We start from the raw sequence: 24,963 nt of genomic DNA on the forward strand, positions 1-24,963 counted from the left end.
TAGCATACAATCTAAAGAGTACTTAATTCATAACAGCATTCTTCCAAAACTCCATCATTGGCTTGAATTTTCCCAACCATTAACAAGTGCATCTAAAAATTCAAAAACACTACACACCTCCCCCAAACTTAATCCTTTATCATCTTGTAAAATCTAACTCATCAAATATTTCAACCAAAGCTCTCAATTAAAGAATGACAAGAAAAGATGATCAAGGATTAAAGTGCTAGATGAGAATGTTTAAAGAAAATTGTGAGGAAAGAAATTAGAATTTATGAAGGAACAAAAAAAAAAGACAAATATCCTTCATCTCCATGCACACATATGCTATTATGACTTTGAAAAGAAACTAAGCAAGTTCTAGAGTTTCAATTGCTATGAGTGCATGTCACACAAAAATATAATAGTGATTAGGCTTAACGTGGTCCTCTCTAGGTAATTTTTTAATGCAATCAAGCTCAATTAATCAAAATGGAATTTACCACCATTTTAACCAATATCATGTAAGTAGAAATCCAATCATGTCACATGACCTAAAATTGATGATCAAATTTAAGACACTTTTACCATCTTAAAAATATTACTAGAAAAATTCATGGAGAATTTTATTCGAAATTGAAATGCTATGTATACTAAACAAAATGCAATGTATGGAAACAAAATGTAAATGTAAAATATGAAACTATGGACAGTAGCACACAAAGAATTTATTAACAAAGCATGAATTAAAATGCAAAAGAAACAAAATTGAAACCAACTCCCCTTTCATTTCCCGGTGGTTGAAGAAGGTTCAAAAAGAGTATCCATGCCGGTAGTGGAGTAATCATGGTTCCACTCAAATTCTTCTTATTAATCATTTTTCTTTTCACCATTCTTTCTGGAGGTCGAAGGCGGTTCAGTGTAAGCATTCACTCCGGAAGCTTATGTTCTCCTACAACATCAATCAAAGAAAACACCTCCTACACGCATGTGGGAAAAGAAGAAAATAGGAGAATATTAGTGTGGGTAGAAAATATATCGAGAAATGAATCACATCTAATAAAATCAATGAATGGTACCTCTATTAAATTTTCTAAAAAATCACAAAAAATACTCACCTTGTCATCTTGAAAGGTACCTAAAGTGGTGATTGTTACCTCTTTCCACCAAGTAAATGCTCAGACTCTAGTTATGATAAGTGTATAACTTCATGTAGTGATTCTTGGGTGCTTGGCTCCATAGCACAAGTCCCTACACTTACATCCTCTATTCTTGGTGATTCTTGGGGTAATGCTTCCAGTAAGCAATCCCCTACACTTAAATTATCTTCAATAACAATACCTGCATCATTCTCAACATCTAAAGCAACACTATTAGTAGAATCAGAAATTTGAACAACTACATCATCATCACAAATAATACTAGAAAATTCTTGTGAAGAAATGGAAGTAGGGTCAGGCCCGACAAAATCTCTACTATCCATCTCCTCGTTGGAGTTTTGTGTTTGCAAATGATTGATGGATAATGAAATTTGATCTAACTAACTCTATATGTTCTATATCCTTGCAAATTGTTGCTCTTGATGCTCTCTCATTTGTTGCATAAGTTCATTGAATTTCCAAATTGACTTTGCAAATTGTCCTTGTACATCCTCATATTCCGCTGCTCCATAGGTAGGTAGTACTGAGATTCAAACTGATAGAACTGAGTCTGAGGCTGATCGTAATAACTCTCCCTCCAATCTCCAAAATTCTGATAATATGGATCCATGAAAGGAATTTCCTATTCTTACACTGACAATTAGCAAATAAAATTAGAAGACTCAGGAACATATAAAATCAAATACATGGATATATGAACATAAAAGCAATCAAAACAACAAAATTTTAAAGTTTTCCAAAATAATGAACAATCCTAAGATTATCAAACACCGTATCCCCGGCAACGACGCCAAAATTTGATAAGCCAAAAAATTGAGTGTCACGAATAGGCTTATCAAATTAACAAATGATTTCCACCGAACCCCTTAACTACACAATGATGTTGTAATAACAAGCCCAGGATCAATCTCTCGAGGAACTACGGGTATGATGTGATCTTAGGATCATATGTTATTTCTATTTTTGGGGTTTTAATATAAACATGGGGGGGGGGGGGGGGGGTTAAGCTTTGAATCTAAATCTAAATAAATGAAAAGCAAGCGGATAAGAAACTAATCTAAATCAATAGTAAAATCTAACTAAGTATCTCCAATTAATCCATACGCATCGTCACACTACATAATGAATTCATCATTAATACCGTTAACTCTAAATATGAAATAGCGAGACAGAAATAAATCCAACCTATAGCATACTTTAAACCCTAACTTAATTCTAACCAACTTAACAATTAACCAAGCACAAATTAAACACAAATTAAGATTCAACAAGGTAATGAAATGCTAAATTACTTGCATAAAAACATAACAAACATAAAAGGAATATGTTCTAAGATATAAAACAGTAACAAAATGAAATAAAATGGTAAACCGATCCAATTTCACAACCAATCTAACAATCTTCACACTCTTGCCGTCACACAAGAGGCCGGAGACGAGAACGCCCAACTCCGGTTATCAACGAAGAATCTCAGCGGCAAATCAGCTCCAGGTATGCTCAATATCGCCGGAGGAATGCCCCCGACAAGCTGGAAACACCCCAAAACCAATACCTGGCCTGAAAGATGGATTTCTGCAGCCCACAAACTCTGAATCTGGAATGAAGCTATGGATGATGGATTGTCGTCGGATGCGGTTTAGTAGCAATGGAGGAACGCCGCCAATGCTCTCTAGTCGGAAGGGAATCACAAATCTGAGGGAATGCCCAACAGATCCGTGGAAGCAGAGTATCGTCGGAAGCAAAATCGTGTCGGAGGGAACGCCCACCGAAGGCTCCAGATGATCGGAATCCACTTGCCGTGAAGCTCTTCACTGATGTCGAAGCTTGAGAGATGATCGGAGAAGGGGTCGGAACTCACTAGAGAAGAACGCGTGACACAAAGCTGTGCGGAGGAGTCGATGAAGCATGAAGCTACTGTAGCTTCTCTTTTAAATCTGATACAGATCTGAATGGACGCCTAAAATTGAATTGGAGCTTGATCAACGGTGGAAAGTCACTTAAAATCTTATCTGAAGGTGCTGATCTTAAGCTAGGGTCTGGATCTACTCTCCCTTAGGTCGGATGGACTAGATCTTTAACGGATGGCTCAGATCTGTAACACCCATGAAATCTAGTAGTTATATATATGTGAGTATCCTTTTTTTTTGTAGAATAAAAAAGGGAGATAGAACCAAAAAGATATAAAAAGAAAAGAGGTGAGGTCAAGGATTGAACCTTGAACCTTTTAATTAAATGGCAAACTTTAGGAGTTATGGAATGACCAATAGGCCATCATGAATTATTGTTGAAAGGGGGATGGAAATTTTAGATAAAGTAAGAGTATGGTTAAGAGAAGGAAACAAGAAAATATCATGTAGCTTTCTTCCTCCTTCTCTTGATTAAGAAAAGAACAAGCAAAAGACAAATTGTCTTTCCCTTCTTTCTTCCTTTCATTTTTCGTGAGGATGAAGGAGGAGATGGGATTAGAAGAATTAAGGGGATGAATGGGGACATGTTTCTCATTAGGGAAAAATATAAATGAGTTAAGGAGAAAGGGAAGGCAAAGTTCATCTTTGCTTCTTCCTCCCACTTAGCATAAGGAGGAAAGAAAGAAAGGGATTTCATTTTTCTTCCTTCTTTTCCTCTTCCTCACCATTGCCGAAACCTAAAGCTCTCCCTCTCCTAATTCCGAAATCCACCTAAGGTTTTTCTTCCTAAGAATACTAATCCACAAGAAGGAGACTTCAAGATCTACCCCTTCCAAGCAAGAGAAGAAAAAGGGAGTGCTAGAAGGAGAAGCTCTCTTCTTCCTCCTCACAAGGGTACCATTTTCTTTAGGAACCACAAGCGAAAGGATGTGAGTATTCCCTCACCTGTGGCACAAGTAGCTCATGGTTTTCCATAAATTTAAATGGCTTAAAATCCTAGGAAGGTTCTTGCAACTTTCGGCCATGCCAAGTTTAAAAGCTTAGGAAAGTTTAAACTCAAATCTAACATGTTTATGATCTTTCTTATGACATGATATGAATATTTCCTTGGTGTTTCATGCTTGTATGTTACTTAGAATGAGATGAACCCCACCTTAGGGTTTCGACCATGAGGAGACTAAATGCCTAGGAAAGCTTAAACTCAAATCTAACATGTTTATGATCTTTCTTATGACATGATATGAATATTTCCTTGGTGTTTCATGCTTGTATGTTACTTAGAATGAGATGAACCCCACCTTAGGGTTTTGGCCATGAGGAGACTAAATGCCTAGGAAAGCTTAAACTCAAATCTAACATGTTTATGATCTTTCTTATGACATGATATGAATATTTCCTTGGTGTTTCATGCTTGTATGTTACTTAGAATGAGATGAACCCCACCTTAGGGTTTCGGCCATGAGGAGACTAAATGCCTAGGAAAGCTTAAACTCAAATCTAACATGTTTATGATCTTTCTTATGACATGATATGAATATTTCCTGTAAAATACCGAAAAATAGAGAATAATAATAAGGGAATTTTCCGGAATTTTTGGAAATTTTTCAGGAATTTTTCGGAGCTCGTACGGAGTAGTTAACGGAAATAAAAATAGAGCCCGGAAAAGCCTGTTTAGGCTACCCCATTTTAACGAGAAAAAGTTTTCTTTTCCTATTTATTTCTTTTTCTTCTTTTCTTATTTCTTTTCTTTATTTTCCTCGCCGTTTCCCTCTTCCCCGAGACCTTCTCCTCCCTCGCGCCCGCAAACCTTCTGCCCTAACCGGCCACGGCGGCTTTCCTCCTCTCCCTCGCGTGCATAAGGCCGGGATCAAGAGAAGCCGGTGTTCTCTTCTCCCTCTCCGCAGCCGACGCCTTCTTCTTACTATTTTCCCCAGCGCCGGCGACGATCTACCACTGCCGATCCACTGTCGCCTTCCATCTTCCTCGTGTCTTCCCCGCGGCCATGCCCTAATTGGCTGAGCCGTTTCTCCTCAGCCCTAGTTCTTCGGCCGATTCCTCCTCCCCTCTGGGCTCACGACACCGCCGACCTTCCTTTTTGCCCTAGCCGACGCTGTGCCCTAGTTTGTGTTCACCGCCGAGACTCCTCTCTTCCCTAGCCGAGCCCTAGGTACCGAGTTCTTTCTTCCCTTGTCACGCTGCCCTCTTCATCTTCTGCCGACGCCATCTGTGCCTAAATCCCCTCTACCCTAGTTCCTTACTGCTGAGCCAACAAGGTGAGTGGGTTGTAACACTTGGTTGCACTCTTGATTTCCCCTTCTGACCTAATCTGCAGGTGTAGGGTTTAGCGGATCACTGATTACGAGGGTAATCTTGTGCTGTTGATTGTTCTTGGGTCCGGCAGCCACTTTCCAGCAGCTATTTCTTTTGGCAGCAACCAGTTTTAGCTATGATTTGAGGTAAGGATTAGGTGTATTTGAATACTTGTTGCAGAGCATGTTTTGAATTGGAGGATTTGGTTAGATGATCATGTGAATCTAGGTAAGGAACATGATTATGATACATGTTGTTTTAGGTACGTTTTGATCCATGGTAAATTATAGTTCATGTTTCAAATTTGATATTAGTTAGGTATGATTATTTTGTTGTAAATAAATTATATTCGATGGTTGTGTTGATTAGGGTTAAGGAACTATCCCTAGGGGACCCACTGATTTTATTTAATTAGGGTTCGTTAATTGTGTTGGGTTGATTAGGTTTATGTGTTTTTGGAATTAGGGTTTTTGCCCTAATTTAGGGTTAAAGAACTTATTTATCTATTTATAGGAATTTAGCTAAATAATTGTATATATGTTGGTGACACAGGACTTGATGCGAGATGAGTATCTCGGAGTCAGATTTGGACCAGTTTGGACTTTTCGATTGGAGGCGGGTACTTTTGACTTATTGTCTTTGATATGCATAGTAATGAAATTAACAAGTTGCATTAATTATGTTCCTCATTTGCTTCGGTTAATCACTACCCGATTACCTGTTACCTGCTTGATTGATTGTTTGTTTTGCATTTCGTGTGGTTATGTACCTGATTACACATGCTCATAGGGGTAGTGATATAACCATGTTTCACCATGTTCAGGACCTAAGTTTGATACCTTATTTGATCAGTGTACTTTGATATGATTTGTTCACTATGGTGCACATCATTATATGTCCATAGATTTGGTTCAGTATATTACCATGCTTAGTGTCATGCACCATTCGCATGATTGCATGCTGTGTGATAGATTGCTCCATTATTGTCGAGCACATTACCAGTTTCATCACTGTTCGGTGCTCCGTTGTGACGCTCATGGGTAGTGTGACGTAGCGTGGTAGCACGTCAGTTTGCTCTTCCGGTGCTCCGTTAGTCCGCTCAGGGTTAGTGTGACGTAGCATGTAGCACGTTAGAGATCCCTCCCCGTCATAGTGTACCGGGAGATGAGAGCATTGCGCTCCCCCATTTATGATTTGGGGTAGGAGTATGTGTGTACTCCGACAGCATCCCATCCACTCGGTCACTCATCAAGAGTAATGATGCAGAGTGCACGGTCGTCACAGCCCTACCCACTCGGTCCCACTTTTGGTTGTGAGTTGGCTGACTGGCGTCAGGGGTGACCATGACATGGGCATCATATGCATGATGCATTTATTGCTTGTGTTTGTGTTTGCTGCATATTGTTTGGATACCTATGTTTGACATGCATACAGGTCTTCTATACCTTTCGGACTGTTTGTCCTTATATCCAGGTCCTGGTTAGTACAGTTTCTCTCCTGTTTACTTCGGTTTGCATTTACCTTTATTTTTATCAGGAGACTGTATGCATGATTAGTGCTAGGTGTTATTTCCTTACTTTGCATATCAGTTGTACCTGCTGAGTGTTGGACTCACCCCGCCTTCATTGTTGTATTTTTTCCAGGTTGATGCTGTCAGAAGAGAGTTCCAGTCGCTAGTCCCCTACTGACCACGAGGGCTTAGTAATCTTTTGGTTTTCTTCTTATTTAGTCTATGTTCAGACTTATTCTATTTTTGATACTATGGATTTTTGATACTATGGATCTGGTGTGAATTTTATGTGTTGATGGATTTTATTTCGATATGTTTTACTACATGCCTGCCTGGACGGCAGAAGAGGTGAGTAAATCGGATTTGAGTTTTACGAGTGTAGTGGAGTAGGGTTGATTTCGAGTCATGGTATTACTGCTTTGTTTGCTTATGTTTATATATACTGCGTGGTGATGTCAGCCAGAGGCTGAAATTTATATTAACTGCGTGTGATGATTATGTATATGTTTGTTTTATTTCTGTTATTATTCCAGCCGCATGTGGCTGAGGTATATGGGATGTAGAAAGTTTCAGATTATCCGCCGTACAGGGGAGATGCTGTCGAAATTTCTTCTGATAGGGACTCCTCCGGGGTGTGACATTTCCTAGGTGTTTCATGCTTGTATGTTACTTAGAATGAAATGAACCCCACATTAGGGTTTCGGCCATGAGGAGACTAAATGCCTAGGAAAGCTTAAACTCAAATCTAACATGTTTATGATCTTTCTTATGACATGATATGAATATTTCCTTGGTGTTTCATGCTTGTATGTTACTTAGAATTAGATGAACCCCACCTTAGGGTTTCGGCCATGACAAGTTTAAAAAGCCTAGGAAAACTTAAACATAAATCCAACTACTTATGATCTTCCTCATGATATGGTATGAAGATAACTTGATGTACTTATGATTTCATGTTGGTTAGAACTAGGTACTCATGCTTTGAACTTTCGGCCAAGATAGGATTAAAAAGGGCTAGGCAAGCTTAAACTCAACCCTAACATGCTCATGTTTTTCCCTATGATATGATATGAAGTTAACATGATATTCTTATGCTTGTCTTTGGTTTAGAACTTAGTTTCACACTTCATGACTTTCGGCCACATCATGATTTGTAGACCTAGGAAGCTTAGAACCTAAACTAAATATGCCCATGATGTTCCTTATGATAAATGATATGAAATTGGTTTGGGGTTCACATGTTTATATGCTATTTGTAACCTAGGTTTAGGCTTTGCATGTTTCGGCTACAACATGATTTGTAGACCTAGGAAGCTTAGAACCTAAACTAAATATATGCTCATAATGTTCCTTATGATAAATGTCATGAAATTGGTTTAGGGTTCATATGCTTGTATGTTGCTTTCAACCTAGGTGATCCCTTGCATGTTTCGGCCACCTATGATAGGTTGATGATTGAGACCCAATTATGACTCTTTATGTGCTTCACATGCCATGATATGAATTAGGAGATGTTAACTTATGTTCCATGCATGATTATGTTCCCATGATATGATATATGTTCATTTATGTATGCTTATGAATCATGCATTTAAAATGTCTCCTATGATGTGTTATATGCTCAAGTACATATGCTTATGAAATGACAAGTAAAGGCCTAAGAGTTGCTTCCCTATTTGTTGGGACTAAGAGCACTCTTTATGATATGCTAAGTGAAAGGCCTAAGAGTTGCTTCCCTATCAAGTGGGACTAAGAGCACTCTTCATGCTAAGTTAAGTTATGAATGACATGAACATGATGAATTATGAATGACATGAACATTATATGCTATGAATGACATGAACATGATATACTATGATTATATGACATGTTATTTTACTTTGTATGGCTTGTACCAAGGGTGGGCTCCATAAGCGCCCCTAGGCCGACGGACTATGAACGGGTCTAGTAAAAAGGGATGGGCTCCTTAGTACGCCCCTAGGTCGAAGGTCGTAGTACGGACCTAGTTCCCTAGTAGGTTTGGGGCTAGCTACCCTATCCTAGGGATTGCGCGCATTTATGTATGTATGTGGTACAAGCCGGACCCTCATGATGATATTATGTTCAAGTATTATATGATATGTTTTTTTTAAAGCATCTTGCACATGATATTACCCATGTTTTAAAGGACATCTTGCATATATGTTTATGCTATGATATGATGTTCTTTATGCTATGATATGATGTCTTTTTTATGCTATGATATGATATGTCATGATGCTTACTTTTACGTTATGATATGTTATGACATGATGCTTTCTTTTATGTTATGATATGATATGACATGATGTTATTTTATGCTATGATATGGTATGATATGATGTTCTCTTTTATGCTATGTTAAAATGTGATATGATACTCTTGCATGATATGTTGTTTAGATGTTTTATGTGTCCATGCTATATGTTGTATGATTTTGTAATGACATGTGTTTTTTTGTGTGAGTAGGAAAGAATCTCACTAAGCCTTGTGTGCTTATAGTTACTTTCCTTGTACCACAGATAAAGGTAAAGGATGGATAAACTAAAGGAGCAGTAAGAGGGGCAGGAGATGTGTGTGGTGATGGCTTGGCTAAGAAAGAAAGACCTGCTTACGTTGATTTAGGATTGATATGAACTATGCCTAATTTATATTGATGACTTGCATGATCACTTTACTTATGCTTATGTTAGAAATGGATATTATGACTCTTTAAGTTCATAACTATGCTAAGCATGCTCGTATGATTAGTTGTGATTTAAATGAAAGTAAAAGAAAAAAAAATTATTACTTCCGCTATTTTTGAAATTCATGTACGTATGTTATGTATGTAGAAAGTAACCCCGCCTCCACTAGCAGGAGGGGCGAGCGATACAGGTTGGTATCAGAGCCAAGTTAGCCTTCCCGCTACACACACACCAAGCCTCCATCCTTCCGCTCCAAGTAAGACTTTCTGTACTTACTCTATGTTATTTATTCATGATAAGAAATGTTATAGTGTCCATAAACCTAAGTATGACTAATATGTATTTCCTTTATGTATGATAAGCGACATTTAATATGCACGAATATAAGTAGGGATGACTCTATACTTATGTAAGCCTTATTGTTATTTATGAAAATAGATATGGCTAGAAGACGCGGTAACAGGGCCGATGAGACAGTGACCCCAATAGATCTGACCCAGGTAGTCACAGATCTCCAGCGTCAGATCACGGAACAACAACAAGTAATCACTGCTCTAATGAATCAGCAAGGAAATCAGAATGCGGTGCCCGTCACACCAATAGCTGCACCAGTACCCCCAGTAGCCCCTGCCCCAGTGGTCCGACAGGAGACCTACTTGATACAGTGGCTAAGGCTGAAGCCGGAGAACTTCTCGGGTACTTGTGAGCCATGGGACGCCCAGGCCTGGTTCAAGACGGTGGAAAGTATAGTGGAATTGCTGGACTGACCCATATCGGAAAAGATCAAATGCGTGTCTTTCTGTTTTTCCGGAGACGCAAGAATGTGGTGGGAAAGAGTTAAGGCTAAGAGACAAGTTAATCTGATGAACTGGACGGACTTCGAGACAGAGTTCTTCGAAGAATTCTTCCATATGCAAGTGACGAACCGGCATTACGACGAGTTCACCGAGTTCCGGCAAGGTGACTTATCAGTAAACGAAGCAGTGAAGTGCTTCAATCGTCTTGCACGCCTCTGCCCAGAGTTAGTCAGCACGGAAAGAGAAAGGGTTAGACTGATGCTGAAGATGCTCCGACTCGAGATAGCACTGGATGTGGCCGGTGGAATTAATAGACCGCAGACTACAGAAGAACTGGTCAGCAGTGCCCTGATCACCGAGCATTATCAGAAGGCGATGAATGAGAATAAGAATCAGGCACAGACGGAAGGACAGAAATCTCAGGGTACCAAAATGAGCTGGAAAGGAAACTCTAATGGAAAAAGGAAACAATGGAACAACACTAAAGGAGGACCAGCAAATAAGCAACCTAAGTACCCTCAATGTACCATTTATGGGAAGCAGCATTCCGGAGTATGCCACAAGGGTACGAGAAAGTGTTACAGCTACGGACGGGAAGGACATATGGCCAGAGACTGCACTACCCAGTCCCAGACACCATCTCAGCAGAATAACCAGAGCAGGAGTACCCCCTCACAGCTACACCTGATGCAGGCTGCCATTGAAGGAACTCCGATTAGCCAAGGGAGATTGGAAGCCCCACCAGCTACGACGAACGCCAGGGTTTTCTCTCTTACAAAAGATGATGTGGCGAGTGCCTCTACAGTTGTCACAGGTCAACTGTCTATTTTCAGTAAATATGCTAATGTGTTATTTGATACTGGGGCGACGCACTCGTTTGTCTCTACACCCTTTATGAAGAAGTTAGAGATACCACCACAAGCTTTAAATGGCAAATTCTTAACAACCTTACCCTCGGGGGAAGTAATGCCATCTACTCATATGTTGCGAGCCGCACCTATCAGAATCGCAGACAGAGAACTCTACTGTGACTTGATAGTGCTTGACATGCAAGATTATGATATTATATTGGGCATGGATTTCCTGAGCAAGTACGGCGCTTCAATCGAGTGCTGTCAAAGAAAAGTGATTTTCCGACCTGAAGCTGAACCAATATTTGAGTTCATTGGAGAACCCAGAGAAAATTGGTGCTACGGGGCTGAAGATGTGACCGGACAACTCTCGACCTTGACTATAGCACTGACGTTATTCGATGATGTATTGGAGAAGCAAACTCGTGACCTAAGCATCCAGCGGATAAAGCAAGAAGTATTAGAGGGAAAGAATGACGGATTCTGCATCGCTGACAGTGGAATATTATACCTCAAGGATTGTTTATGTGTTCCCGACGACCCGGAATTGCGAAGGAAGATACTAGAAGAAGCTCACTCAACGCCCTATGCAATGCATCCGGGATCCACCAAAATGTACTGAGATTTGAAAAAGAAATTCTGGTGGTTCGGTATGAAAAGAGATATGGCTCAGTACGTCAGTACCTGCCTGACCTATCAGAGGGTTAAAGCAGAACACCAGAGGCTTGGAGGATTACTACAGTCTGTCCAAATTCCAGAATGGAAATGGGAAGATATCTCTATGGACTTTATTTCAGGATTACCCAAGACAACAAACGACTATGACGCTATATGGGTAATCGTGGATAGATTAACCAAATCTGCCCATTTTCTAGCAATCAGGATGACTTATTCAATTGAACAACTGACTCAATTATATGTCAAGGAAATTATTAGACTACATGGGATTCCTAAGACCATCATTTCAAACAGAGATGGTCGCTTTGTTTCACACTTTTGGGAATGTGTTCAGAAGACTCTTGGCACAAAACTACTATTCAGTACTGCTTTCCACCCTCAGACTGACGGACAAACAGAAAGGGTGAACCAAGTACTAGAAGACATGCTACGGGCTTGCGCCTTAGATTTCAAGGGAAGCTGGTGCCGATACTTATGCTTAGAGGAATTTGCTTACAACAATAGTTACCAGGCTACTATTGGAATGGCGCCCTACGAGGCCATGTATGGGAGAAAATGTAGATCCCCTATATGCTGGTATGAAGGCGGTGAAAATAAAGAGATGGGATTCCAAACAGAGTTCATCGATAACACCACCCGTGCTATACAGAACATCCGCCAAAGAATAGAAACTACTCCGAGTCGACAGAAGAATTACACGGATAAGTGACGAAGGCCATTGGAATTTAGTGTCGGAGACTCAATATTTCTCAAGGTAGCTCCTATGAAAGGAGTAATGCGGTTTAGTAAGAAGGGAAAGCTAAGTCCGCGCTATGTGGGGCCATATCAAGTTCTGAAAAGAATCGACAAAGTAGTTTATGAAATAGAGCTGCCTCAGGAAATGTCAGCCATTCACAACGTGTTCCATGTTTCGATGCTAAAGAAACATATTCCGAGTACAGACCAAGTGATCGAACCACGGACAGTACAAGTGCAAGAGGACCAAACCTACGAGAGCCGACCGGTTCAGATATTGGATCGAGATGTCAAAAGGCTAAGGAACAAAGAAGTGCCCTTAGTAAAGATCCTGTGGCAAAATCAACGGTTCGAAGAAGCCACTTGGGAACGAGAGGATGATATGAAACGGAAGTATCCGGAGCTAATTTAGGTTCGAGGATGAACATTCTATGAGGTATGGGGTACTATAACACCCACGAAATCTAGTAGTTATATATATGTGAGTATCATTTTTTTTGGTAGAATAAAAAAGGGAGATAAAACCAAAAAGATATAAAAAGAAAAGAGGTGAGGTCAAGGATTGAACCTTGAACCTTGAACCTTTTAATTAAATGGCAAACTTTAGGAGTTATGGAATGACCAATAGGCCATCATGAATTATTGTTGAAAGGGGGATGGAAATTTTAGATAAAGTAAGAGTATAGTTAAGAGAAGGAAACAAGAAAATATCAAGTAGCTTTCTTCCTCCTTCTCTTGATTAAGAAAAGAACAAGCAAAAGACAAATTGTCTTTCCCTTCTTTCTTCCTTTCATTTTCGTGAGGATGAAGGAGGAGATGGGATTAGAAGAATTAAGGGGATGAATGGGGACATGTTTCTCATTAGGGAAAAATATAAATGAGTTAAGGAGAAAGGGAAGGCAAAGTTCATCTTTGCTTCTTCCTCCCACTTAGCATAAGGAGGAAAGAAAGAAAGGGATTTCATTTTTCTTCCTTCTTTTTCCTCTTTCTCATCATTGCCAAAACCTAAAGTTCTCCCTCTCCTAATTCCGAAATCCACCTAAGGTTTTTCTTCCTAAGAATACTAATCCACAAGAAGGAGACTTCAAGATCTACCCCTTCCAAGCAAGAGAAGAAAAAGGGAGTGCTAGAAGGAGAAGCTCTCTTCTTCCTCCTCACAAGGGTACCATTTTCTTTAGGAACCACAAGCGAAAGGATGTGAGTATTCCCTCACCTGTGGTACAAGTAGCTCATGGTTTTCCATAAATTTAAATGACTTAAAATCCTAGGAAGGTTCTTGCAACTTTAGGCCATGCCAAGTTTAAAAGCCTAGGAAAGTTTAAACTCAAATCTAACATGTTTATGATCTTTCTTATGGCATGATATGAATATTTCCTTGGTGTTTCATGCTTGTATGTTACTTAGAATGAGATGAACCCCACCTTAGGGTTTTGTCCATGAGGAGACTAAATGCCTAGGAAAGCTTAAAACTCAAATCTAACATGTTTATGATCTTTCTTATGACATGATATGAATATTTCCTTGGTGTTTTATGCTTGTATGTTACTTAGAATGAGATGAACCCCACCTTAGGGTTTCGACCATGAGGAGACTAAATGCCTAGGAAAGCTTAAACTCAAATCTAACATGTTTATGATCTTTCTTATGACATGATATGAATATTTCCTTGGTGTTTCATGCTTGTATGTTACTTAGAATGAGATGAACCCCACCTTAGGGTTTCGGCCATGAGGAGACTAAATGCCTAGGAAAGCTTAAACTCAAATCTAACATGTTTATGATCTTTCTTATGACATGATATGAATATTTCCTTGGTGTTTCATGCTTGTATGTTACTTAGAATGAAATGAACCACACCTTAGGGTTTCGTCCATGAGGAGACTAAACGCCTAGGAAAGCTTAAACTCAAATCTAACATGTTTATGATCTTTCTTATGACATGATATGAATATTTCCTTGGTGTTTCATGTTTGTATGTTACTTAGAATTAGATGAACCCCACCTTAGGGTTTCGGCCATGACAAGTTTAAAAAGCCTAGGAAAACTTAAACACAAATCCAACTACTTATGATCTTCCTCATGATATGGTATGAAGATAACTTGATGTACTTATGATTTCATGTTGGTTAGAACTAGGTACTCATGCTTTGAACTTTCGGCCAAGATAGGATTAAAAAGGGCTAGGCAAGCTTAAACTCAACCCTAACATGCTCATGTTTTTCTCTATGATATGATATGAAGTTAACATGATATTCTTATGCTTGTCTTTGGTTTAGAACTTAGTTTCACACTTCATGACTTTCGGCCACATCATGATTTGTAGACCTAGGAAGCTTAGAACCTAAACTAAATATGCCCATGATATTCCTTATGATAAATGATATGAAATTGGTTTAGGGTTCACATGTTTATACGCTATTTGTAACCTAGGTTTAGGCTTTGCATGTTTCGGCTACAACATGATTTGTAGACCTAGGAAGCTTAGAACCTAAACTAAATATATGCTCATAATGTTCCTTATGATAAATGTCATGAAATTGGTTTAGGGTTCATATGCTTGTATGTTGCTTTCAACCAAGGTGATCCCTTGCATGTTTCGGCCACCTATGATAGGTTGATGATTGAGACCCAATTATGACTCTTTATGTGCTTCACATGCCATGATACGAATTAGGAGATGTTAACTTATGTTCCATGCATGATTATGTTCCCATGATATGATATATGCTCATTTATGTATGCTTATGAATCATGCATTTAAAATGTCTCCTATGATGTGATATATGCTCAAGTATGTATGCTTATGAAATGACAAGTAAAGGCCTAAGAGTTGCTTCCCTTGTAAAATACCGGAAAATAGGCGAATATTAATAAGGGAATTTTCCGGAATTTTTGGAAATTTTTCGGGAATTTTTCGGAGCTCGTATGGACGAGTTAACGGGGACAAAAACGGGGCCCGGAAAAGCCTGTTTAGGCTACCCCATTTAAGTGAGGAAAAGTTGAATTTATTTATTCATTTTCCTATTTTCTTTTTCTTTCTCCCTACACGCCGTTTCCCTTTTCCCCCACAAACCTGCGCGTGCCCAGCTTCTTCTCTTTCCCTCACGCGAGCCCTAACCGGCGCCGCAAACCGCCGGTTCCTCCCTCTCCTCTGCCGACGCCGACGACGCCAGGGACCAGAGAGCTGCCTCTCCTCTTCGCTGGCCGACGCAGACCCAGACTCCTATCTTCTGCCTTAGCATCGTCTGGCATTCTCCCATCTCTGCCGACGACGCCACTTCCGCTGAGCACCGCCGGTTGCCGCTGTCTGTGAGCCCTAGCCTGTGTCCAGGCACGACCATCCCGCGGCCACTACAGCCTGTCCTCGTGCGCTGCCCTGTTGATCACCGCCGACACCTTGTTCTTGAGCCGTGCCCTAGACCCGAGCCAACAAGGTGAGATTGTGCCGAAGGATTTGGATTGGTGGAGCACCCGATTGTTTGATCTCAGGCTGTGGTGTTGTTTCTTGTTTCCAGCAGGACCTCTAGCTTGTTCCGGCAGCCAACATCTTTGACTTTGGATCAACAGTGATACATTCACATTGAGGTGAGGTTTGTTTTGTTTTCGGGTTGATGCAGAGTGATAATATTGTAGTAATGGATTGTTTTAATTTGTTGAGGAGAAGGAGGTTGGATGTTTGTTTGGGTAAGGAACTGAATCCGATTAGACATCTAGTTAATAATCTTTAATTGATTTTTGAATTCATTAATCTGTTGAGATTGGAGATTTGATTTCATTTCCAGTTGTGGATTTAACTAGAGTTTAGTTACAGATTTAGATTCATTAGTAATCATTTATTTGAGGAATTGTTAAGGTGGATTATGTTAATAGAAAATGATTATCAGGTGTTGGACGAGTTTTGGAAGAAAAGGGTGAGGTCATAAGATTGGATTTATTGAGGTTTCGGCTTGCATTATCCTATCTACGATAAACCTAAGTGTTGATTGTATATTTATTTCAGGGTTTTGATTTGAGACAAGAGCTCTGATTAGAGGACATACAACACGATCTACATTGGAGGCGGGTACCTCTTGACTTATCTTTTATAATATTGTCATTGGATATGCATAGTATTTTATAACTACAAGCAATGAATATGTTTGCCTTTGGTATGTCACTGTTTGATATCCATAGCATGTTAGATTTGTCACCTGTGAAGTATCCGTACTTATATCTCGTGATTTGTTGCCATGAGTACCTTATTGCCATGAGTATCTTAGTTTCTAGAGTGACATACCATGCTTTACTGAGGTTAGGGTTAGACTCTGGATTTTTTGTTTCTGACATGTATATCCAAATTATCTGATACTTAGGTTTTTATGCCATGCTTGGATTGTGTATTTCTATTGGTATATCATATATGATTCGTGTACCTAGATCTTGTGGCTTTGATCTGTGCATATTATAGGTACATATGCTATGGAAGGGGGATATGTTTAGGATCTAGGTTGTTATACCATAGAGGACCAGTATACCCTAGATCCGTGGATTTGACATACTGATACTGTGGTACCCATATTATGTATATATGAATTTTTTTTATGCTGATCGGGACATTCCATACTTATTATGTTCAGGACATAGGGTTTTGATATTCTATCTGACCTGTGTACTTTAGATCTTGGTATGTGACCATCGATTTTACCGTACTCATTTTATACATATGGATATGGTTATGTTGATCAGTTTATGACCATGCTTAGTGTCATGCATCATGATTGCATGCTGCGCGATTGTCGGCTCTTCTATGGTTGAGCACATCGCTAGTTACATGTACTGCACACACCACCACTCATGGTTTAGTGGTATATCAGACAGGTGTGTGGCGGTTCTGCTGTTTGGTTCCGTTGGTCAGAGGACTCAGCGTGGTAGCCGGCAGTCAGTTTCACTCTGTTTGGCTCCGCTGGCAAAGTGTAGCAGCGTAGTAGCCGGCAGACGGTGGACTCTGTTTGGCTCCGTTGGTCAGGTGACTCAGCGTGGTAGCCGGCAGAGATACCTCCCCGTCATCGTGTACCGGGAGATGAGATCATTGAGCTCCCCCATTTATGATTTGGGGTCACAGGACAGGAGTACTCCGACAGCATCCCGTCCACTCGGTCACTCATCAGGAGTAGTGACGACAGAGTGCACGGTTGTCACAGCCCTACCCACTCGGTCTCACCATTTGTGTGTGAGATGACTGACTAGCGTCAGGGGTGACCAGGACGCATCATTAGCATCATATGCATTGATGCATTTATGATTGTGTTTGCTGCATTTGGTTGCTGCATTTTGGTTGGATACATACTTTTGACCTGCATACAGGATTATTGACACTTTCGGTTTGACGACCCTTTTGTCTGGATAGGAGTTCCTGGTGAGTACAGCTTCCTAAGTTACCTTTCAGTTTTGTGTATTTCCCTATATATGATTAGGAAGCTGTATTCCATGTTTGTTGCTGTTAGATATATCTTACTACTCATGTCCATTGGTATTCGCTGAGTTGTTGAACTCACCCCCGTTGATACTATCTTTTTCAGGTACCAGGTTGGTTTTGGTGTCGCTTGGAATATCCTGTCTGCTGGTCCCCACGTCACATCAGAAGACTTATCAGTTTCACGTATGTTTTGTTTGTTTATGTATCAGTTTGTTTAGCTCTGTACTCCGGTTTTATTTTTGGAGTGTTGATGTTGATATGTGGTATTTTGTATTTGTTATTGGTTGTGTAAGCCTAGCCGGCTAGCAGTCTTTGTGTTTTGGTTTTGTTCCAGCCGAGTGGGCTGATGATATATATATATAACTGCGTGGTTGTGTGTATATATTCCAGCCGCCTGTGGCTGATGTATATTGTGTATGTAGAAAGTTTCAGATGATCCGCCGTACAGGGGAGGTGCTGCCGAAATTTCTTCGGACAGGGACTCCTCCGGGGCGTGACATACCTATTTGTCGGGACTAAGAGCACTCTTTATGATATGCTAAGTGAAAGGCCTAAGAGTTGCTTCCCTATCAAGTGGGACTAAGTGCACTCTTCATGCTAAGTTAAGTTATGAATGACATGAACATGATGAATTATGAATGACATGAACATTATATGCTATGAATGACATGAACATGATATACTATGATTATATGACATGTTATTTTACTTTGTATGACTTGTACCAAGGGTGGGCTCCATAAGCACCCCTAGGCCGACGAACTATGAACGAGTCTAGTAAAAAGGGATGGGCTCCTTAGTACGTCCCTAGGTCGATGGTCGTAGTATGGACCTAGTTCCCTAGTAGGTTCGGGGCTAGCTACCCTGTCCTAGGGATTGCGCGCATTTATGTATGTATGTGGTACAAGTCGGGCCCTCATGATGATATTATGTTCAAGTATTATATGATATGTTTTTTCTAAAGCATCTTACACATGATATTACCCATGTTTTAAAGGACATCTTGCATATATGTTTATGCTATGATATGATGTTCTTTATGATATGATATGATGTTTTTTTTATGCTATGATATGATATGTCATGATGCTTACTTTTACGTTATGATATGTTATGACATGATGCTTTATTTTATGTTATGATATGATATGACATGATGTTCTTTTATGCTATGATATGGTATGATATGATGTTCTCTTTTATGCTATGTTAAAATGTGATATGATACTCTTGCATGATATGTTGTTTAGATGTTTTATGTGTCCATGCTATATGTTGTATGATTTTGCTATGACATGTGTTTTTTTGTGTGAGTAGGAAAGAATCTCACTAAGCCTTGTGTGCTTATAGTTACTTTCCTTTTACCACAAATAAAGGTAAAGGATGGATAAACTAAAGGAGCAGCAGGATGGGCAGGAGATGTGTGTGGTGGTGGCTTGGCTAAGAAAGAAAGACCTGCTTACGTTGATTTAAGATTGATATGAACTATGCCTAATTTATGTTGATGACTTGCATGATCACTTTACTTATGCTTATATTAGAAATGGATATTATGACTCTTTAAGTTCATAACTATGCTAAGCATGCTCGTATGATTAGTTGTGATTTAAATGAAAGTAAAAGAAAAAAAAAATGATTACTTCCGCTGTTTTTGAAATTCATGTACGTATGTTATGTATGTAGAAAGTAACCCCGCCTCCACTAGGAGGAGGGGTGGACATTACAAGATCTCTCCGATCTTTGATGAACGATCCATAATGCTCTGTTACTTGATCTTCTCATTTAAACTCCGATTTGAGCACAAATTCGGTTCGAATAGATCTAAATCCAAGATCCTTTGATGCCTACAAAATAAGAATCAAATATTAGCATCAAATAACACATAAATAAGATAATTTATAATTAAGTCCAAGTATAAAGACAATGCATGAAATGTGATGCATATATAGGTTTCATCTATGAATATATCATCAAACCATGCATGTATGAATCAAAATGATACAGTAAAATCATGGTTATCAATACTGAGCAGAGTGATTGGGCGATTATGCAAATGCCAAGCAAGAAGTAAAAACATGTGTCGATAGGGCGGCGAATGAGGGGCAGAGCGACGAGTGAGATGCGAGCGGTGATTGAGACGGGAGTGCTGAGTGAGACGCGAATGGTGAGTGTTGGGCAGAGCGACGAGTGAGGTGTGAGTGATGACTGAGATGAATGTCGACTGGGCGATGAGTATCGAATAGAGCGACAAGTGTGACCAACACCTGATCATGGAGAGAACCCGACCGACTAGTCGTTATGTCCGATCGAGAGGTCACTGGCCATGAGAGTTTTGCTCGCTTATAACTCGCTCTCAGGTGAGTGTCTGGAAAGCCAACCAAGAGAATTCGATCAAACGACTGAATGGTACCCATCTAATGCCAAGCGAATGGAAAATGCTGAACGTGCGTATAAATGAAATAAAGAGAAAGATCGAGTAGTGCCGAGCGAGAAATTGAAGAAATGCCGACCGAGAACTCGAGAGAATGCCAAGTGGGTGGAAAGATGATGGGCGAGTGGTGTCAAGCGCGCGAACGAGAAAATGTCAATTGAGCGACAATAAACTGCGTTCGAGCGACCAAAAATGGCGACAGGGCAATAGGAAGAATGTCGAGCGGGTGGATAGATGACGGACGAGCGATTCCGACCAGTCGCTAAGAGAATGCTGACTGGGCACCCGAAAGAATGTCGAGTGGGCATGAAGCCTGTGTGCTCTGTGAGCTGAGTTAGGAACGGATCCCGAGAGATCGAAAGGCGAATGTGAGTGGGGGCAAAGATGGGGAGTCGAGTGGGTGCGAAGCCCGTGAACCTAGTGTAGAGTGGGACGAGTGCCAACTAAGATACAAGTGTCAGGCAGAGCGGCGAGTGAAACATGAACGATGAGTGCCAAGCAGAATGGTGAGTGAAACAAGTGTGAGTGTCGGGCTGAGCGGCTAATGAGACTAGACTAGTGAGTGTCAAGCAGAGAAGCGAGTGAAACGAGTGTGACTGTTAGGCAGAGTGGCAAGTAAAATGCGAATGGTGAGTGCTGGGTAGAGCTGCGAGTGAAACGAGTGTAAGTGTCGGGCAAAGTGGTGAGTTAAACGAGTGTGAGTGTCGGGCAGAGGAGCAAACCTGACCGACTAGTCATTGTGCCCCGACCGAGAGGCAGTTCATCACGAGAGCCTGACTGAGTCGTTGGTCATGAGAGCCCGACCGAGAGATAGTTGGTCGCGAGAGCTATGCTCGCTTATAACTCGCACAAGAGCGAAAGTCTGTAAAGCCGACCAGGAGGTCATTGGTCGTGAGATTCATACTTGCTTATAACTCGCAATGGGGCAAGACTCTGGAAGCTAACCGGGAGGTCATTGGTTACGAGAGCCATGCTTGCTTATAACTCGCACTGGGGCTAGATCTGGAAAGCCGACTGGAAGGTTGTTAGTTGCGAGAGTCATGCTTGCTTATAACTTGATGTGCGTAGATTATATACTCTTTTATGCATGTTTTTACGCACATTTACATATTTTGAGCATGCTTGATCTATGCATTTTTATACTTCCAGCTTTCCTTTTAGCATATTTACTCTTTTGGTTCGGAGATCTGCTTTTTGTGCATTTTCTGTACACAGGAGTCGATTTGGTGAAGAATCTACATCTTTGGGCATGCATTGGAGGAAACAAAGGGAGAAAGCACCGGGCCGTGTGCCTCACACGGCCATGCACTGGTATGGAGCTCGGGCCGTGTGGAGTTTGGCACCAACAGAAGAGGAAGATGACATGGCCGTGTCAAGATTTGAAGCCAACCAGAGAAGAAGCCTTACATGGCCGTGTGGATCTACACGGAGTGTGAAATTTCCAGAGAGCAAGCAGGCTTGGCCGTGTGCACCACACGGCCGTGTAGCATTTCCAGAGAGCAGAAGGGTCTTGGCCGTGCACCACACGGCCGTGTCACGGGAGTAGAAGGGTTCTGGTCGTGTGGAGTCACACGGCCGTGCAGCTTTGGCAGAGAGGGAACTGGACATGGCCGTGTGAATCTCACACGGCCGTGCCGTGTGGCGCCCGATTCCCTCCTCTATTTAAACCCTTCTTCATGAATTGAAAGGGGATCTCTCCCCCTTTGGGAGAAGGCATGATTTGGTGGTTTCCTCCCATTCTTGGGAGGATTTCTGGGCGATTCTAAGGGAGATCTCGACGATTTCGACTCCGGAGCGAGGATTGGATCCGAAGACGAGGCTTCTTCGTAGATAAGTTTTCTCTTTCCCCCTCTTCTTGATTTCTTGGATTGGGGATTTAAGAAATGCTTGTAATCTCTATTTCTTCGGGTTTTCTTCCCCGATTCATGGAGTAGATCTTGTATTCTAGGATTAAGGGAGTATTTGTATGGTGGATTGATGTAATCTCTTATGGATTTGCCATTTTCTTGTTTCAATGACATTGTCTTGCTTGTATCAATTAGATCTTGAATGATTAATGGTGATTTGTGCTTAATTCTCATTCTTGATTGATTGTTTGAATTTCTTGTGGACTTTGTAAAGATAAACTCTCACTCGATCATCCGAGGGATCCACGTGACAGGTGCAAGCCCGTGTAAGGACGTTTGAGAGATAATCTTGAAGAGGAAATGGGAATATTCAAGAGAGTAGGATGGATCTTGTGATTAGTTTCTTGTATCTTGATAGATTAATAAGTTGTGGGCTTCTATGTTGATATCCGAGGAAGGCATAGTAATAGGTGCGCTTCTGTGTAAGGACAATGTAGGTTCATGTCTAATTAATCCTATTTAGATACATTTCTCAGTCCTTAGCCGGTTGTCTATTGCAAGAGAGAACCGACAACTTTCTACATGTTTGGCAATTGAGGGATAAGAATTGGTGAACCATTTACATTCAAGAAATCTTATAAAGAAACCGAAACTCCTAGAATCTCCCTTTATCATAACCCAAAACACTAAACTCTTGTTTGTTGATCTTTAAGATTAGATTTGTTTACCTTTACTTTGCTTTTGAAACGATTGGATAGTTGTTTAACTAATTCGCATTGAGACATTTCTAGTGCTTATTCCAGTCCCTGTGGATACGATAATCTTTTATATTACTTGCGACATTTCCGTACACTTGCGGAGCGTAACAAGTTTTTGGCGCCGTTGCCGGGGACTGCGCTATAACATTAGGAATTATCAATTGAGTTAGACTAAACATAACATTTGTTTTCCTTTCATATTGCATAGTTGTAACTGATCAGTAGATTTCTGTTTTTACTTTCTTGTATAACTTTCACTTCTTGTTAATTCTTTTTGTACAAATTCAATTTTGCATTTTTGATCCTTCTATTTTTCTTTTTGTGTCGAATTGCCATCTGCTATCTTGTTCTTGTGTATGCGAAGATCTAACTTTGCAGGGGAATTCTTTCCTTTTGACCCTGAGATTGATAGAACTTTCCATAAAAGAAGAATTCTGCAAAGGCAAATTGAAGAACAGGAACATTTGAACATGGCGAATAGACCACTCAAGGATTATGCAGCACCCTATGCGAGAGGTTTTCGATCTAGTATTTCAAGACCTTCAGTGGAAGCTAATAACTTTGAGATCAAACCCGCAATCATATCTATGGTGCAGCAGAACCAATTCGGTGGAGGACATCATGAGGACCCTAATCAACACTTAGAGGTCTTTTATGAAATATGTGGTACCATGAAAATGAATGGAGTTCCTTCAGATGCAGTTAGATTATTGTTATTTGGGTTTTCTCTAAGAGATAGGGCAAAGCAATGGCTGAATTCTTTGGCCCCTAATAGCATCACCACTTGGGAGCAGTGTGAGCAACAGTTTCTTGATAAGTTCTATCCACCAAGCAAAACAGCTCATATGAGGAATTTAATTGCAAGCTTCAAGCAAACTGACTCAGAATCTCTTTTTGAAGCATGGGATAGATATAATAGTATGCTCAGACAATGCCCACATCATGGGTTGGAAAGATGGTTAGTGTTGCATACTTTTTATAATGGTATCAATTATCATACCAAAGTGTCCCTTGATTCAGCTGCTGGAGGGGCACTTATGAACAAAAGCTTAGATGAAGCCGAAGAAATCATTGAGAGTGTAGCACAAAATCATCATCAATGGGCAAATGAAAGAAGTGGAGGCTATTCCTCTGTAAACCCAACAATTAAAGCATCAGGGAAGTTTGATGTAGATGCAGTCACTCTTTTGTCTGCAAAATTGGATGCTCTTACAAAGAAATTTAAGAATATGGGGACTAGTGCTAATATGGTCAATGCTATTAGTACATCTTGTGAAGTATGTGGGAGTTCAGAGCATTCAAATGACTCATGTCCATTGGGAGCTATCACTGCACAAATCAATCAACTTGAACAATGTGATGCAATCATGAGTTACAATCAAAGGCAGAACAACCCATACTCAAATACTTATAACCCTGGATGGAAGAGTCATCCAAATTTTTCTTACAGAAACAATCAAGATCAAGGACCATCCATGGGGGCAAGACCAAATTTTCAAGCTGGGCAACAAAATTTTCAACATCTATCTTCTCAAGGCTTACCAAAGTCAAATGTTGAAAAGATGCTTGAAGAAATTATCTCAGGTCAGAATGAAATGAAGCAAGATATAGCAAAGCTCATCCAGAGAATGGATAATTCTGAAAAGCATCAAAAGATCCAGGATAGTCAAATTGCCCAACTAGCTTCCTCATCATCCAGAGCACCAGGACAACTTCCAGGAAAACCTGATGTGAATCCTATGGAGCATTGCAATAGGATTGAGCTTAGGAGCGGATGGACCTTGGGAGACTCCCAAGTGACTGTTTCAAAAGGGATACAAAAAGAAGAAGAGCTCTCTCC

General features: G+C 40.4%; 1 non-coding gene across 1 annotated transcript; it reads right to left on the minus strand.

Moving 5' to 3' along the window:
- Positions 1 to 23,966: 23,966 nt before the first annotated feature.
- LOC122037679 lies at positions 23,967 to 24,072 on the minus strand. Its single transcript, XR_006127693.1, has one exon. It is a non-coding gene; the product is annotated as a small nucleolar RNA R71 (small nucleolar RNA).
- Between the last annotated feature and the right edge of the window lie 891 nt (positions 24,073 to 24,963).

This window comes from Zingiber officinale, unplaced genomic scaffold, assembly GCF_018446385.1.
Source record: "Zingiber officinale cultivar Zhangliang unplaced genomic scaffold, Zo_v1.1 ctg72, whole genome shotgun sequence".
Lineage (NCBI taxonomy): Eukaryota > Viridiplantae > Streptophyta > Magnoliopsida > Zingiberales > Zingiberaceae > Zingiber > Zingiber officinale.